This window comes from Oncorhynchus tshawytscha, linkage group LG03, assembly GCF_018296145.1.
Source record: "Oncorhynchus tshawytscha isolate Ot180627B linkage group LG03, Otsh_v2.0, whole genome shotgun sequence".
NCBI lineage: Eukaryota > Metazoa > Chordata > Actinopteri > Salmoniformes > Salmonidae > Oncorhynchus > Oncorhynchus tshawytscha.
In genome coordinates, this window is record NC_056431.1 from 35,273,291 (window position 1) to 35,293,133 (window position 19,843).

General features: G+C 38.9%; 1 protein-coding gene across 3 annotated transcripts in view; it reads left to right on the top strand.

Annotated features, from left to right (window-relative positions):
- Window positions 1-19,843, top strand: part of dnah7 (dynein, axonemal, heavy chain 7) — a 228,584-nt gene that overhangs the window by 150,049 nt on the left and 58,692 nt on the right. The gene's annotated exons all lie outside the window — the stretch shown is intronic.

Here is a 19,843-nt window from a genome sequence, read left to right on the forward strand (position 1 = left end):
CACATTTTTAGCGTGCCATGTGGATGCTGAAAGTTAGTAAGCGGAAGTGTTCCATTGAAGTCAATTGACATTTTTAAGATTGTCTAGCATAGGACAAATAATCTTGAATGTCAGTGCATTCATATACCCTGCATAAATCTGGCCCCAAAGAGTGGTGAAAAAGGAAATAAAAAGTGGGGGGAAAAAAGAAGAAAAAAAGTAGTGCTTGCTCCTTTAACCTAAGTGTAAACACTGAATACAAAATGGACGCCTAATGCATTGACAGACACATCAAAACACACTAGCTCGAAGCAGACTGCAGAACAGGCTACAGTCCTATAGTCTTGGCAGCCCTAATCAACAAGTATGTTTGATTTAATGCAGTGGCATCACTGAGATTTAATGGCCACTTCATAAGATAAATACAGTAGGGGGGAGGGGGTTCCATCATAACCCACTAAATATATTCTCTGTATAATGAGTAGAAGTGATGACCGATAAGAATAACTGTCAATGCAGCATGTAGCCTAACTAATAAAGTACTTGTTGCATGTCTGCTGTCAGAGTTTGCACTCCATAATTTGCATGGGCAATGTTTTAGCTCTTGCCAAATGATAGGTTTTTGGTACTGTAGCCACTTTGAATGATTGACAAAGCATTGACCAAGCTATATAATTGGCTACTGTTAAACCTATCAAATGTTTTTTTTAGTAGGGACAGATACAAGTAGGCTACATTGACATATTGTAATGAACCGTCAGAAGTGTTGAACCATAGCAGACCTTTGCAGAACATAGTTGTATTTTGTAGTCTATTTTAAAATACCAACTTTTCAAATACTGGAGGTATTTGACTATAGTGAATCAACTATTGGCAACGTTTTCCTTCGATATTCAAATATAGGTCTCAGAAAAACAAATAATATTTTAAAGTATTTGAATATATGCAAGTTATTTGAAAGCAAAACAAATATTTATGTGATGGCTGCCAAATATTTTATGAAGAACCAAAATACAGTTAGACTGATTCAACTAAATATATTATAAGCATATGGTTTGGGGGGCTCTTGAATATTAATATAGCCTAGCTAGAATTAAATGCATGATGGACAGGGATAACCTCAACATTAGAGTAGACCACTTTTGCAGCTTCAAAATGACTAACACATACATTTTCATTATGAGTGAGACATAAGGTAACACTTCACATGAAGTCCCTATACATATGTAGTAACTTTGCTTAATGCAATAGCAACGTTGTTGTTGTATAGGACTTAGGAAATTGATTTAATTGCATAATAACAGAGTTATTACATTATTACAGTGGAATAAGGAACAGTGACTATTCCTTCTGTGTACAGTAGTTGCAAAAACTCATCTCATTGCTATGCAATTAAAATGCAATTACCAAAGTATTATGTAACAACATGCTAATAAAATGTTGCTCAAAAAGTATATACAGTTTTATTACACATGCATAACAACAGTTTAATGTTGTGTTACTGAGAATGCTAACAGTAACAAAATATTGCTATTAGGAAACGAAATATCCCGAAACTGCCTTATTGAATCAACTACAACCATGGTAGGTGTAAAATCATGTTAACGTGTATTCTGAGTAAACTATCCCTTTAAAGATGGTATAGTGTTTGAAACAAGAGCACAGCCTTAGATGAACAAAGAGGTTCAAAGTAGTTTTTGCTATCTATCCAACTTGCTGTTTGCAATGTTTGCAAATGGCTTTGAATTACTCTGCAGTATTTTCAGGCATCATACAATTAATTGCAGCTTTGGACCTTTTCAGTGGCATGTTAGAAGAGTCATACAGTAGTTGAGCGTCACAACTTATTCAAACTTTCAAAATATAATTGGTTAATTGGTTTGAGTTGATTATGTTGACATAAATACATTTAGCATCCTAGGCCTCCAAGCATACAAGTGTCATGATGTTGGCCTGTTGGGGAGGTTTATGACCCCCATAAATACCTTTCCCCTTTTCTCTCTCTCTCCTCTATAGAGTTGAATTTTGTAAAGCCTTTGTAACATAGAGAGTCTGGTAACAACGAAAGGTGGGAAACACAACCATATTTCGGTAATCCAACCAGTTGAAAATACGTGTTGGTACTTAATGAATATGATCTCAGATCAGTTGTTGTCTGAGACATTACTACTAATGACAGGATGACATAAACTGTATCTTGGAAAGTCGACACATTCTAGTTATCAGATTCACATGGAATTGTTGTGCAATTTAAATGTTTAAATATGAAACTATTTGTGAAAAGATTAAATGTAATTTTAGCTTCTTAAATGAGAGAATGGTTTGTCATAGAAAAACTCTGATCACTCAGAGGCCCTGCCCAAGTGAACAGACTTTGGTTGTAAACTATGAAACACGCCCTCCTTTCACCACTATATAAACCCGTTGATGAAAATTCTACTTTCTGTTCCGAGGATGTGAGGACGACGGTCCTACGTTAAAAGGGCTCAGATAATAACCTAACGAAATTAGCATCGTGTTCAATGTGAAGGTGACTATTGACATGCCGAAAGGATGAATTTCGACTAAACCAGCCAGAATATAGCACGAGCTTAAAAGTATGGCAACTTGGTATGAACTTTGAACTCTTACCTCCTAGCCGTTCGTTGAGTTAGCAGCAGCAGCTGTAAACGTGGGCTAGGAAAGAACAGGCGACGTACCCAGTCTAACACACAACGATACTACAATGTATCAAGTTTACCACCAGAGACATTCTTCAGAGGACAAGAGATCCCTGCTGGGCAACCCGACCTTCCATCTACGACCAACCTATTAAAGCACAGCTCAGAGTAAATATTCCTTGCACTTTCCTTTTCTAAATGAGCGGTTATTTAGAATGCATAAGATACTGTATTTACGATAGCATAGCTGCCTATGGCCCGATAGACACACAAAACATTTTCTGTTCCTCAGCCTTCCCGCTCTTTCATTAAAAATCCACACATCCATTCTGTGTAGATGTAATTCTGTCTGATTATTTAGGTATTTAGTAAATGAATAATTAAACCAAATGTTGATTTGCTGATTCAACATGTTCGCCAGGGTTCGTGAAGATAACCAAGAATTTACAACCTTCAGATGTGAATGAATAAAGTGATGATTAAATATTGACTGCTACTGATGTAAAAGATTACTAGGTCTTTAAGAGTTTATTCGGAAGATAACAGCTCGATAAACATTATTTCATGGTGCCCCGACTTTCTAGTTAATTAAATTGACCTGATTTAGCTTTATCAGGTAATATTAATTACAGAGAAATTATTTTATAGAATAGCATGTCATATCACTTAATCCGGCAAAGCCAAAGACACGACACAAGCTGCATACAAGCCGCTCTCGACATTTAAAAAAGTCTAATAAATAAATGTAATATACACCATCATAATAAATCCAATATTTATTTTAGGAAGGTCTAAATAAACATGATACAGCATGAAGAAAATGTATTTCAGAAGAACAGAATATGAATTGGTCAACTGTATGTTATCTGGTTATGTGCCGTGCCATAGGCTGTAGGCTTGTTCATTTAGCTGTCAAGATATCCTAAGAAGTCCCGTGCCATTATTTTATATTATGAAGAATATAATTGTACTTAGCTCAATAGAACAGAAAGGATATTTTTCCCATTCCTGGAGCGAGTGTGAATATTGTCTTTGATAATATCTAAAATTAGTTTTGATTTAGAATGGCCCATTATTCAATGGGCTGGAACAAGAGCAGGGGAAAAAATACATGTCATCTGCATGCACTCGAATAGCAAATGGATGCTCCGCACTTTCTCGCCAGTCCATTTTTCAATGATGCCGGGTAGGCTACTTCAAGTTCCACAGACATGTAACGAAAAGAAATTGAATAATGTGTCCCTGAACAAAGTGGGGGGGGGGTGAAAATCAAAAGTAACAGTCAGTATCGGGTGTGGCCACCAGCTGCATTAAGTACTGCAGTGCATCTCCTCCTCATGGACTATGCCAGATTTGACAGTTCTTGCTGTGAGATGTTACCCCACTCTTCCACCGGACATTTCTGGGGGGGATGGCCCTAGCCCTCACCCTCCGATCCAACAGGTCCCAGACGTGCTCAATGGAATTGAGATCCGGGCTTTTCGCTGGCCAAGGCAGAACACTGACATTCCTGTCTTGCAGGAAATCACGCATAGAACGAGCAGTATGGCTGGTGGCATTGTCATGCTGGAGGGTCATGTCAGGATGAGCCTGCAGGAAGGGTACCACATGAAGGAGTAGGATGTCTTCCCTGTAACGCACAGCGTTGCGATTGCCTGCAATGACAACAAGCTGAGTCCGATGATGCACTGACACACCGCCACAGACCATGACGGATCCTCCACCTCCAAATCGTTCCTGCTCCAGAGTACAGGCCTCTGTGTAACGCTCATTCCTTTGACGATAAACGCGAATCCGATCATCACCCCTGGTGATACAAAACCGCAGGTGTTATGTTCAAATGTACCGATCCTGTGCAGGTGTTGTTACACGTAGTCTGCCACTGCGAGGACGATCAGCTGTCCATACTGTCTCCCTGAAGCGCTATCTTACGCATCTCACAGTACGGACATTGCAATTTATTGCCCTGGCCACATCTGCAGTCCTCATGCCTCCTTGCAGCATGCCTAATGCACGTACACGCAGGTGAGCAGGGACCCTGGGCATATTTCTTTTGGTGTTTGTCAGTAGAAAGGCCTCTTTAATGTCCTAAGTTTTCATAACTATGACCTTGCCTACCGTCTGTAAGCTGTTAGTGTCTTAAGGACCGTTCCTCAGGTGCATGTTCATTAATTGTTTATGGTTCATTGAACAAGCAATGTAAAGAGTATTTAAACCCTTTACAATGAAGATCTGTGAATTGATTTGTATTTTTACAAATTATCTTTAAAAGACAGGGTAGTGAAAAAGGGACTTTTCTTTTTTTGCTGAGTTTACATACCTTAAGGGAACATTTTGACATTTCGTGTATGGTTAGTGAGAAAGTCCATATGGGAAATGTACAGTCCCTTAATTGACGTCCGAAAACGTTTCTAAAATTTGCGGTCGAACGTTGGGCCGTGCGGTAGGGTCGGACCTACCGGGAAGTCATCAAATGAACTTTGTCGGACATTCGGTTTCCGTTTTATAAAATAATCAAATTTTGGTCCATTTTTCCGCTATCCCGGAAATTCCCACAAGAGGGCATAAGGAATCATATGGCAATTGTACTAAACATCACGAATCACGACGGGGCCTTATCTCGAAAATGGAAAATATTTTGAAGCCGAAACTTGGTGAGCGTAGGTTTGGCATAATGGGCAGTTGGCGCCGAACAAGATGGCGTCTAGGCCTCAACGGTTTTTGAGTTATGTTAAGGTCCAAAATGGAAATAGAGAAATTATTTTTCCACTTCACGTCAAAGTCAAGGAGCCTCCGGTGTCAATAAAAAAAGACCCAGCCATTTATCTATCGTCATTTAAGAGAAATCGTACAATGACAAATTGGGGATGTTCAAAGATAGGTGTTTTTTTTTCAACAGTTACAGATCCAGTTGCAGGGTGTTCATACAAATCTTTTTAAAGTGTGCTGCGGAGCTCTGCGAGATTTCTGTGATTTTCTATGATTTTCTGAAATAACACACACATACTAAACCCTCCGTAAATAACTCAGTTCTTAACATAAAGACTTAAAACTCAGGATTATGTAAAGGCATACCCCAATCAGGATATGAGTTTATTTATAGCTTCCTGTGCCAACCGGAAGTGCCTTAAATGGTGTCATAGTGGCTGTTTCCAAGGGTTAAAGAGGTCAGATCTTTTCAAAACTTCATAGGTGTGATTGGGCAACCTCCATGAACTGTAAGTCAGTCATTTCTCCCAACAGATGTCAAAGAAAAGCTCTCACACACACACACACAGCAAGGATGGAGTGACAAAGTGCGGTGCTTAAAGACATAGAGAGCAGGCAATGGCATTACCATAATCCCTAGGCCGTGCCGAGTTCAACGAGATATCCCGCTTGACCGTAGCTCGCTCGGTCTAGGCGCAGCGACCATTAGAAAAGTAGGCCCAAAATGAAGCTTGCCCCACAATGTCATTTGATTTTGGGTGGCAGTGAGAGAACCGTTAGGGTGAAAAGCACAATTTGACCTCAAGTACATTCCTGAGGTCCTCCCGATCCGTGCAAGCCTAACCTTGACCGTGTGGCATTAACCCTTAACAGTTAAAAGAAGGTGTTTACTTCAAACAGCTTGCTTTGACTTCTCTCCCCATAGGAATACATTGCCTGCACCTCTAAATTCAACCTGAAGCCTATGTGGGTTATGAATGCCTTATGAACCTGTCTTCTATGACAGTCCATCAGACCACTATGAGGTCTACCTGTGTCAATTCTAAGCTTCCTGAAGCAACCGGAAGTGGTTAAAATCACCCTAGAAGTGTTTTGAAAAACATAACCTGTCATTATGAAAATCACCGTATTCAAACCTGTGTAGATCAGTCAGTTCAGGATTCTGTAAAAGCATACCCCAATGAGGATATGTGTTGATTTATAGCTTCCTGTGCCAACCTGAAGTGCCATAATTGGTGTCTCAGGGGCTGTTAAAAAATTGGTGTCTCGAGGGGTTAAAAAAGTCTGATGTTTCCAAAACTTCATATGTGTGATTAGGCAACCCCCATGAACTGTAAATCAGTCATTTTTCCCATAAAATTTCTAAGGAAAACTAAATCACTCACACACACAGCTTGGAAGGAGGGACCCATTGGGGTGCGTAGAGACATACACTGCCTGCATTAGTTAACCTTGTTGGAACTTTTAAAGAACCGTCAGACCTAGAGTTCCAAAACTTTAGAAACCTGTTCTAGACCTCAGGTCGATAGTGCGTGGTGAGTTAGGTGGCTCTAGAAGGTTCTCGGACCGAGAAACAGCCTCGTACATTTGCAATGACTTCAATTCATTTTGACCATTACAAAAATGACGACATTTAGAAAATTCTCAGAGACGCAAGACTAGGTGCATTGAAACCGGCTCGGCCCATAGAGACGGACCCCAATGTTTCTGTCCGATAGCTCATTCAAGGATCCCGTAGCAAGTCATGGAAAAAAGTGGATTTTCAGCACCAATTAGGGTTTTGCTCGGACACCAAATGACCTTTCGAGCCGAAACTTGGGATTCGGGGTCGCCCCAGCTAGGCCAACACATAACATAAGAAATGGACCCACAGCTAGAACGTAACTACATGTTTTATGTTTTTTTTATGGTTTGAACCGAAAGCGTTGTGAATTTTGGGCCAGCTCTGAAGTATGTAATAGTTGGCTACTAAACGAGTTGGAAAAAGTGGGTTTGGTGTCAGTTTGTATCAGTTTGGTGTCAGAATGATATCTAATTGACTGATGGACTCTTGTCCATTTGCAATATGTTTAAACAGTGAGGTACCATCACCAAAGTGACATTCTGAAATCAACCCTAACGAGCCATTGAGATGAACCAGAATCACTGCCCAGGCATCCCGAGTTCATCGGGTCAGTCAATTTCACATTCCTGCAGGATTTTTATAGCATGACAAATTCGTGATGGTACCTGCCCATTGTACCATATTGCAAATGCACAGTGACTTTGCAAAAGTAAGAAAACATAAACAAATGGACATAATGAAATCACCATATTTTTTGGGGGGTTACCAGTTGCACAACAATGCACGTGCATTTGCAATATGATTCAATAGTGAAAAAAACATCACCAAATGGACATGATGAAATCAACACAACGAGTGATGGAAAGGAACAACTATCACTGCCCGGCCATTCTGTGTTCATCAGGTCAGTCAATTTTGCAATTCTGCAGTATTTTTGAGCATGTCAAATTTCTTTTTGCATTTGGCCAAAGAAAAAGTGACTTTTGACTTCCTATGAAATCATATTGTAAATGGACAAAACATATGCCTTGTGCACAAGTAAAAAAAAAAAAAAAAATGTGATAATACAAATTGACAAAAGTATAGTTTGAGCAAAGTATAGTTTGACTTTTGAGCATGCCAAATTCATGATGGTAAATGCCCATTGAAAAATATTGCAAATGCACGTGCACTTGCAATATGATTCTATAGTGAAAAAACATCACCAAATTGACATGATGAAATCAACACAACGAGTGATGGAAAGGAACAACTATCACTGCCCGGCCATCCTGTGTTCATCAGGTCAGTCAATTTTGCAATTCTGCAGTATTTTTGAGCATGTCAAATTTCTTTTTGCATTTGGCCAAAGAAAAACTGACTTTTGACTTTGACTTTTGACTTCCTATGAAATCATATTGCAAATGGACAAAACATATGCCTTGTGCACAAGTAAAAAAAAAAAAAATATGATAATACAAGTTGACAAAAGTATAGTTTGAGCAAAGTATAGTTTGACTTTTGAGCATGCCAAATTCGTGATGGTAAATTCCCATTGAAACATATTGCAAATGCACGTGCATTTGCAATATGTTTCAATGGGAATTTACCATCACGAATTTACCATCACGAATTTACCATCACGAACCATCACGAATTCAATAGTGAAAAAAACATCAAACAAATTGACATGATGAAATCAACAAAACGAGTGATGGAAAGGAACTATCACTGCCCGGCCATCCCGAGTTCATCAGGCCAGTCAATTTTGGCATTTGGCCCCCAAAAAAGTGACTTTTGACTTCCTATGAAATCATATTGCAAATGGACAAATCATATTCCTTATGCCCAAGTAAAAAATAAAAAAATTATGATAATAACATTTTACAAAAGTATATTCATACAGTTCTTACACATGATTAATTGACTTATAATTGAAACAATTTCGAAAAACGGTCCAGAAAGCACTTTTTTACAAGGGGGATAAGTTTTTTTTTTAAGTTCACATTTTCGACTTTTGACTTCCTATTAAATCATATTGCAAATGGACAAAACATATGCATTATGCACAAGTAAAAATAAAAATGATGATAATAAAATATGACTAAAGTACATTGATACAGTTCTTATGCATGTGTAATTGACACAAAAATCGAAAGAATTTCGAAAAACGGTCCAGAAAGCACTTTTTAAGGGTGTGTGAAGTTTTTTACAAAATTGACACTTTTGACTTTTGACTTCCTATGAAATCATATTGCAAATGGACAAAACATATGCCTTATGCGCAAGTAATATAAAATAAAAAAATATGATAATAAAATTGGACAAGAGTATATTCATACAGTTCTTACACATGTGTAATTGACAAAAAAAATCGAAAGAATTTCGAAAAACGGTCCAGAAAGCACTTTTTTAAGGGGTGATAAGTTTTTGACAAAAAAATCATTTTTTCAAAATTTTGCTTTTGGATGTTGACTTGGGTTGCATTTCCAATATGAAAAACCCCGGTGGAGCGCAATCGCCACCTGTTGGATTTTTGAGGTGTTACAACTGGCACTTGCCATATGGCATTTGCCATCAACTTTGGACGAATCAACGCCGAATTGGGTGGTATTGGGCATCGTGTATATGGTTTGTCCAATGCCAATGATTTGCCATTCATTTTTGTCCATTTCAGGGGGGTAATTCCCTTACATATAAGAACTCCAGGCATCAACCACTGTCTGAGGAGCATGCTCTCGCTGCATGACAGGTGATATTCCGGCCAAACTCTGTATGCCATGGCCTCTACAACCCTGTTCCTGTCGCTACCCAGTGCTTTTTTTTGGAAACCAAGTGAAATCTGTTCGGGAACATCGATAGTAACACATTTCCGCAACGAAACATACAGTGCCTTCGGAAAGTATTCCGACCCCTTGACTTTTTCCACAATTTGTTACGTTATAGCCTTATTCTAAAATGTATTAAATAGTTGCTTTGTTCATCAATCTACACACAATACCCATAATGACAAATCAAAAACTTTTTAAAAAATGTTTGCAAGTGTATGAAAAATAAAAAAACAAACAGATACATCGAAGTGAACATGAGAAGACCTTTCGTTGAGTTCTGCAAGTGAAACGGTAGGGAAGCCGCCTTCGAAAATTCTAAATGTAACATTGGAGGGCGATGTTTTTAAAACTATGTCTCCAGAATATAGAACATTGCTTACAAGCATGAGCGAGTAGTTGAAAAAAGCTGGATCTATTGCCTGGGCTACTGTCGGTGGCTGAGGCCTTAAAAACAGTAATGGATTATAGTAATACATTGATGGAAGAAATACGAGCGGAAAATAAGATATTGACAACTACCATGGACTCCCTAAAAGACACTACAGAGAGGCTACGTTGTGATATTAAAACAATGAAGGCCAAATTACTTGCTCTAAAGTGCAGAAGTATGAAAAAATTTGAATAAAGGAGGATATAAATTAAAAGTATCAGTCAACAGAGGACAAGTCAAGGTGTTCATGATTAATTATCAGGTATCAAGGTAATACCCAGATGCAGACTGTGTCAAAGTAAGAATGATTATTACAGCAACAGGGGCAAAGGTAGAGAACAGCAGGCATGCTCAGGGTAAGGTCAGGCAGAGGTCGGTAATCCAGAGGTGGGGCAAAGGTACAGGACGGCAGGCAGGCTCAGGGGCAGGCAGAGTGGTCAGGCGGGTGGGTACAGTGTCACAGCAGGAAAGCATCAAAAACCAGGAGGACCAGAAAAGAGAGACTGGGAAAATGCAGGAGCTGACAAAAACGCTGGTTGGCTTGACAAACAAGACGATCTGGCAACAGACAAACCGAGAACACAGGTATGAATACACAGGGGATAATGGGGAAGATGGGTGACACCTGGAGGGGGGTGGAGACAATCACAAAGACAGGTGAAATATGGATATGTTTATTTTTGAACCATTCCATTGTAGATTTTGCTTTATGTTTTGGATCATTGTCTTGTTGGAAGACAAATCTCCGTCCCAGTCTCAGGTCTTTTGCAGACTCCATCAGGTTTTCTTCCAGAATGGTCCTGTATTTGGCTCCATCCATCTTCCCATCAATTTTAACCATCTTCCCTGTCCCTGCTGAAGAAAAGCATGCCCAAACCATGATGCTGCCACCACCATGTTTGACAGTGGGGATGGTGTGTTCAGGGTGATGAGCTGTGTTGCTTTTACGCCAAACATAACGTTTTGCATTGTTGCCAAAAAGTTCAATTTTGGTTTCATCTGACCAGAGCACCTTCTTCCACATGTTTGGTGTGTCTCCCAGGTGGCTTGTGGAAAACTTTAAACAACACTTTTTATGGATATCTTTCTTCTTGCCACTCTTCCATAAAGGCCAGATTTGTGCAATATACGACTGATTGTTTTCCTATGGACAGAGTCTCCCACCTCACCTGTAGATCTCTGCAGTTCATCCAGAGTGACCATGGGCCTCTTGGCTGCATCTCTGATCAGTCTTCTCCTTGTATGAGCTGAAAGTTGAGGGACGGCCAGGTCTTGGTAGATTTGCAGTGGTCTGATACTCCTTCCATTTCAATATTATCGCTTGCACAGTGCTCCTTGGGATGTTTAAAGCTTGGGAAATCTTTTTGTATCCAAATCTGGCTTTAAACTTCTTCACAACAGTATCTCGGACCTGCCTGGTGTGTTCCTTGTTCTTCATGATGCTCTCTGAGCTTTTAACGGACCTCTGAGACTATCACAGTGCAGGTGCATTTATACGGAGACTTGATTACACACAGGTGGATTGTATTTATCATCATTAGTCATTTAGGTCAACATTGGATCATTCAGAGATCCTCACTGAACTTCTGGAGAGAGTTTGCTGCACTGAAAGTAAAAGGGCTGAATAATTTTGCACGCCCAATTTTTCAGTTTTTGATTTGTTAAAAAAGTTTGAAATATCCAATAAATGTCATTCCACTTCATGATTGTGTCCCACTTGTTGTTGATTCTTCACAAAAAAATACAGTTTTATATCTTTATGTTTGAATCCTGAAATGTGGCAAAAGGTCGCAAAGTTCAAGGGGGCCGAATACTTTCGCAAGGCACTGTATATGCTGATGCTATATTCTGGCTGGTATAGTCAAAATTCATCCTTCCGGAGTGTAGGTCGTCACCTTCACGTTGAAATTCAATGCTGGGCGGGGTTTGAGTGAAAGAGTGGGAGACTGGAGAACAAAGGGGAGAAGCTGTGCTATCGTAAATACAGTATATTATGCATTCTAAATTACCGCCCATTTGGAAAAGGAAAATGCAATAAATATTTATTCTGAGCTGCGCTCAGTAGGTTGGTGGTAGATGGAAGGCTGTGTTGCCAAACCAAGTTCTCTGTCCTTTGAAGAATGTCTCTGGTGGTCACTTGGATAAGTTGTAGTAACTTCGTTGTGTGGTAGATGGGATACTCTGTCTTTTCCTTCCTAACCTGCGTTTGCAGCTGCGGTCGCTAACTCAATGGCTAGGAGGTATCACTTCTGTCGTGAATAAGAGTTCAAAGTTCATACCATTCGCAACCAAAACTCATAATTTACAGAAACTCGTTACAAATGATGGAGTCATCCATGGTTCCACAAAATATTTTAAGCATGTTTTATTTTCAGTCTCCTCCATTTCCACTGAATGATGTTAAATGTTAGGATTTCTTTCCTAATAGTAATAATAATAATGTAAAATTAAGACATTAAGACCCGTGTGAAGGCCAACTTACAGAAGAGGAACTTTTTGATGCATTAAAAAAATGTTCAGTCTGGAAAAACACCAGGGCTTGACGGTATACCAGTAGAGGTGTATCAGACCTTTTTTGATGTACTCAAAGATCAATTATTAGCATGTTTTAATTGCTATTATACAAATGGTAGACTTTTAGGTACTCCACAAGAAGTTCTGATTTCATTACTACTAAAACAGGACCCAGGTGGTATGTATAAAGATTCAGTCCATTTAAAAAACTGGAGGCCTCTTACATTTCAATGTCGTGATGCGAAAATCCTGCCAAAATGCGTAGAACATAGAATAAAAAAGGTTTTACCAGATATTGTTCATCCTGATCAGACAGGTTTTTTACTTTGATGATATATTAAAGATAATATACGACAGTTACTTAAAACAATTGAACATTATGAAACATCAAAGATACCAGGCCGGGTCTTCATAGCAGATTTTTAAAAGGCTTTTGATAAAGTATGACTAGAATTGATATATAAATGCCTGGATTACTTTCATTTTGGTGACTCATACAATGGGTTAAAGTTATGTACAGCAACCCCAGATGTAAAACAGTAAATAATCGTTAATTCTCAGAAAGTATTTAGCTTTTGTGAGGAGTAAAACAAAGCTGTCCGTTGTTTCCATGTCTATTTATTATGGCCATTGAAATGCTAGCTATTATAATTCGATCCAACGAGACCATCAATGTGTTAGAAATCCAGGGGATAAAAACAAAAATGTCAATGTATGCCGATGACTCTATTTTTTGACTCTAAGTCCGCAATCTGGATCGCTGCACATTCTCATTGATCACTTCTAGCCTCTGGATTAAAACCTAATTATGACAAGTGTACCGTACTACGTATTGGATCGTAAAAAAAATAGTGTTTAAACTACCTTTTAGCTTACCAATTAACCTTTTTGGGATGAGGGGCAGCATTTTCACTTTTGGATGAATAGCGTGCCCAGAGTGAACTGCCTCCTACTCTGTCGCAGATGCTAATATATGCATATTATTATTAGTATTGGATAGAAAACACTATGACGTTTCTAAAACTGTTTGAATGATGTCTGTGAGTATAACAGAACTCATATGGCAGGCGAAAACCTGAGAAAAATCCAACATGGAAGTGGGATATCTGAGGTTTGTAGTTTTTCAAAGCTTGGCCTACCGAATACACAGTGTCTATGGAGTCAAGTTGCACTTCCTACGGCTTCCACTAGATGTCAACCGTCTTTAGAAACTGGTTTGAGGATTCTGCTATAAAGGAGGGGCTCATGAGACCTGTTTGAGTCAGTGGTCTGGCAGAGTGTCTCTGGCTCGTGACGTACGCTCCTGACAAAGTTACCTCTCATTCCAGTGCTTTTCTTCAGACATAGGAATTCTCCGGTTGGAAGCTTATTGATATTTTATGTTAAAAACATCCTAAAGATTGATTCCATACATCGTTTGACTTGTTTCTGCGACCTGTAACGGACCTTTTTGAGTTTTTGTCTGGACAAAGTGCTCGCGCCTCATGAAGATGGATTACTGGGCTGAACACGCTAACAACAAGTGGCTATTTGGACATAAACTATGGACTTTATGGAACTTTATGGAGCAAATTAGTCATTTATTGTCGAACTGAGATTCCTGGGAGTGCCTTCTGATGAAGATCATCAAAGGTAAGTGAATATTTATAGTGTTGTTTCTAACTTCTGTTGACTCCAAAATGGCCGATATTTCTCTGGCTGGATTGGACTCTGAGCGCCGTTCTCAGATTATGCCTTATCCGTAAAGTTTAAAAAAAATCTGACACAGCGGTTGCATTAAGGAAAAGTCTATCTTTAATTCTGTGAATAACAGTTGTATCTTTTATCAATGTTTATTATGAGTATTTCTGCAAAATCACTGGATGTTTTGGAATCAAAACATTACTGCACGTAATGTACCAATGTAAACTGAGATTTTTGGATATAAATATGCACATTATCGAACAAAACATACATGTATTGTGTAACATGATGTCCTATGAGTGTCATCTGATAAAGATCATCATTTGATCTATATTTCTGCTTTTTGTGACTCCTATCTTTGGCTGGAAAAGTGGCTGTGTTTTTTGGACTTGGCTATGACTTAACATAATCATATGTTGTGCTTTCCCTGTAAAGCATTTTTGAAATCGGACAAGATGGTTAGATTAACAAAATGTGTATCTTTCATTTGGACTTGTTAATGTGTGAAAGTTACATATTTCGGAAAAATATTTTTTTATTTCGCGCGCTGCCTTTTCAGCGGAAAGTTGTCGAGGGGTTCCGCTAGAGGAACGCCTGCGCTAGAAAGGTTAAATGGGTGGAAGGTGAAGTAGACATACTTGGTATTCACATCTCCGAAAATATAAATGAACTTGCCACAATCAATTTCAATAAACTTAGCAAACATAGACAAGATTTTGCAACCATGGAGAGGTACATTTTTAAGTAAAAATCACATTGATGAACTCTTTGGTCCTATCACAGTTTACTTACTTACTCATGGCACTGCCTACTACAGATGACTCATTTTTTTAAATCATATGAGCAAAAAATATTACATTTTATTTGGAATGCTAAGCCAGAGAAATTAAGCATGCCTATGTATATAATGAATATGAGTTTGGGGGGGCTAAAATGATGAAATATTAAAGCGTTAAACCTCATACATAAATTATACTTAAACCCAAAATGGATTATTAAGGCTCATCCTTTCTTCAAAAATTGCATTTTTGCCTTTATACAGATTACAACCTAATTTCTGACTAATTGAAAATGAAATGTTGTTTAATTGCAATCCATACAAAGCTAGTTACAATTTCAGTTTTATCCTCCAGAAAATATACAAACGCTATGGTTAAACTCAAATATACTGATTAATAAAAAATATATATTTATTAATGATATGAATATAAACGGAGGAGTTATGTCCCATATGTAGCTATTAAAATATATGGGAATGTCTACTCAATCCAAATTTACAACCAACGGATTGCGACAGGCAAGTGGAAAAGGGAGACGGTAGGGGACTTGTTTGCCTGACATATATTAAAGATACAAATTGGCTGAAAGGAACAGGCATAAAAAGACAAATCAGTTTAATTTGAGGAGAAATATGTTGACAGCTGTGCCATACAGGTTGCAAAATAAATGAGAAGAGATTTGACTTACCAATTCCATGGCACATGGTTTATGAACTGGTACAGAAAAACTACACTTGATTCAACACTTCAATTTAAATTATATAAAATTATTGCCACTAACAGAATGCTATATACAGTGCCTTGCGAAAGTATTCGGCCCCCTTGAACTTTGCGACCTTTTGCCACATTTCAGGCTTCAAACACAAAGATATAAAACTGTATTTTTTTGTGAAGAATCAACAACAAGTGGGACACAATCATGAAGTGGAATGACATTTATTGGATATTTCAAACTTTTTTAACAAATCAAAAACTGAAAAATTGGGCGTGCAAAATTATTCAACCCCTTTACTTTCAGTGCAGCAAACTCTCTCCAGAAGTTCAGTGAGGATCTCTGAATGATCCAATGTTGACCTAAATGACTAATGATGATAAATGTGCACTGTGCAAGCAATAATATTGAAATGGAAGGAGTATCAGACCACTGCAAATCTACCAAGAACTGGCCGTCCCTCTAAACTTTCAGCTCATACAAGGAGAAGACTGATCAGAGATAGAGCCAAGAGGCCCATGATCACTCTGGATGAACTGCAGAGATCTACAGCTGAGGTGGGAGACTCTGTCCATAGGACAACAATCAGTCGTATATTGCACAAATCTGGCCTTTATGGAAGAGTGGCAAGAAGAAAGCCATTTCTTAAAGATATCCATAAAAAGTGTCGTTTAAAGTTTGCCACAAGCCACCTGGGAGACACACCAAACATGTGGAAGAAGGTGCTCTGGTCAGATGAAACCAAAATTGAACTTTTTGTCAACAATGCAAAACGTTATGTTTGGCGTAAAAGCCACACAGCTCATCACCCTGAACACACCATCCCCACTGTCAAACATGGTGGTGGCAGCATCATGGTTTGGGCCTGCTTTTCTTCAGCAGGGACAGGGAAGATGGTTAAAATTGATGGGCAGATGGATGGAGCCAAATACAGGACCATTCTGGAAGAAAACCTGATGGAGTCTGCAAAAGACCTGAGACTGGGACAGAGATTTGTCTTCCAACAAGACAATGATCCAAAACATAAAGCAAAATCTACAATGGAATGGTTCAAAAATAAACATATCCAGGTGTTAGAATGGCCAAGTCAAAGTCCAGACCTGAATCCAATCGAATCTGTGGAAAGAACTGAAAACTGCTGTTCACAAATGCTCTCCATCCAACCTCACTGAGCTCGAGCTGTTTTGCAAGGAGGAATGGGAAAAAATTTCAGTCTCTCGATGTGCAAAACTGATAGAGACATACCCCAAGCGACTTACAGCTGTAATCGCAGCAAAAGGTGGTGCTACAAAGTATTAACTTAAGGGGGCTGAATAATTTTGCACGTCCAATTTTTCAGTTTTTGATTTGTTTAAAAAAGTTTGAAATATCCAATAAATGTCGTTCCACTTCATGATTGTGTCCCACTTGTTGATTCTTCACAAAAAAATACAGTTTTATATCTTTATGTTTGAAGCCTGAAATGTGGCAAAAGGTCGCAAAGTTCAAGGGGGCCGAATACTTTCGCAAGGCACTGTATATGGGGTATACAACAATCTCAGTTCTGTAGATTTTGCTGTGAAGAGACAGAATCAATAGGGGCAATACCAGAATAAATGATCTATGTAGCTTGTTTCTGGTCACAGGTTCAGGAATGTTATTATTATTTATTTTTTTAAGTAAAAAATCCACAACATACACTTAAAATTACCCCTACAAATAGCAGTGTGAGGCGATTTGGAAAGCCATAGTCAGTCAATAAATAATATAATCATACTCCTAGGAAAGGTGTTCATCTTTAGCTCACAATCTGTGGATACTATGAGATTAGAAAGGTTAAAAATGTATGTAAAACATCACAGCACAATTGAAAAATATATGGCACATGGAAACCAAACGAGTGTGTTCTGTGGTGATCGGTGGGATGGGCTGAGAGTGACTTAGGGTTAGGAATAAAGAGCTTATGTTTGGTAATGTATGATTGTTTTGTGACTCCTTTATATAAAAGTATCATGTATGTAAAAATGTGTATGCAAATTGTATGTATTGTAGTAAGATCAAGGGTGTGGGGTTTCCACATCACCAAGTTCAATAAAACAGGCACCAGTAGCACAAATAGAATGCAAAGGGGATGTTTATTATGGATTTTCGTACACATGGAAAGAAGGGGGAATTCACCAATCACCTCACATTCCACAAGCCATTCTCTTTGTCCGTTCCGTTTTCCAGGGGTTAATCTTCACACTCGGGTCATCCAACAGTCCAGGTCACAATGGGCAATCACACAGTTCTAGCCCTCATTTCGCTCACTCTTCATACCTCTCGTCTCTCCTCTGCCTTTTTGTGCAGGCTGCTTCCTCCTTTATCCCCATGCACTCCCTGTCACAGCCTTTCCTTGTTGAGGCAGGAAGTCCATATAAGGCTTGGGATGGAGCCAGCTATCTGCAAGATATCTTTCCTCAATTACCACTCCCTCACCTCTCCCTACCGTCTGCCACAGTATACGTAGCTGGAAAGCTGGAAAACAAATATAGTTTTCCTCTGAAGAGGGGGAGGGGTTAAAACATATTTTTTTTAAACGCATCACCTATATGTTCTCCCCCAGACTCATGGGTAGAAATGTTGGAGGGTAGCATAAGGTTACCAGTCCATCCAGTATGCATAATAATATAATTCACACTCAAAGGCGATTACTTGAATTTGCTTCTAGTGATATCTCCTCCTTCAGTCTTCTTCTTCTGTGGACTTTATATGGTGGTTGGCAACCAACTTCAAGGTGCATTACCAGCACCAACTGGACTGGAGTGAGGACCTCGGTTCAGCTTTCAATCATCTACGTGGGTATATACTCCTAAAAACCAATGAGGAGATGGGAGAGTCGGAACTTGCAGCACGTCAAGCATCAATCAATAATAGAACCAAGTTCTATTTTAGTGCCTGGCTTGTTGACGGCAGTTTGGATGAAATTATTGAATGACATGTATGTGAACATGTACATAGTGAAAACAATATCGGTCCTAAAATGGAACCTTGAGGAACACCGAAATTGACAGTTGAGTTGTCAGAGGACAAACCATCCACAGAGACAAACTGATATATTTCCGACAGATAAGATCTAAACCAGGCCAGAACTTGTCTGTGTAGACCAATTTGGGTTTCCAATCTCTCCAAAAGAATGTGGTGATCGACGATATCAAAAGCAGCACTAAGGTCTAGGAGCATGATGACAGATGCAGAGCCTCGGTCTGACGCCATTAAAAGGTAATTTACCACCTTCACAAGTGCAGTCTCAGTGCTATGATGGGGTCTGAAACCAAACTGAAGGCAGCTTTTTCAAAAAAAATTGAGAGGAATGGAAGATTCGACATAGGCCGATTAGTTTTTTATATTTTCTGGGTCAAGGTTAGTCTTTTTCAAGATAAGCTTTATTACTGCCACCTTTAGTGAGTTTGGTACACATCCGGTGGATAGAGAGCTGTTTATTATGTTCAACATAGGAGGGCCAAGCACAGGAAGCAGCTCTTTCAGTGGTTTAGTTGGAATAGGGTCCAGTATGCCGCTTGAAGGTTTAGAGGCCATGATTATTTTCATCATTGTGTCAAGAGATATAGTAATAAAACACTTGAGTGGCTCCCTTGATCCTAGGTCCTGTGCAGACTCAGGACAACTGAGTTTTGGAGGAATACGCAGATTTAAAGAAGAGTCCGTACTTTTCTTTCTAATGATCATGATCTTTTCCTGAAAGAAGTTCATGAATTTATCACTGCTGATGTAACGGCTCTCGTCGGGGGAAGGAAGAGTGGACCAAAGCGCAGCATGGAAAGTGTTCATGATATTTATTTTCAAGAAACACTCAAACAAAAATAACAAATTAAAAAAACGAAAGGGAACAGTTACGTCAAGCACAGACACTAAACAGAAAATAACACCCCACAAAACCCATACGGAAAATCACAACTTATATATGATCCCCAATCAGAGACAACGATAGACTGATCGGCAAAACAACAGAGAAATAGAAAAC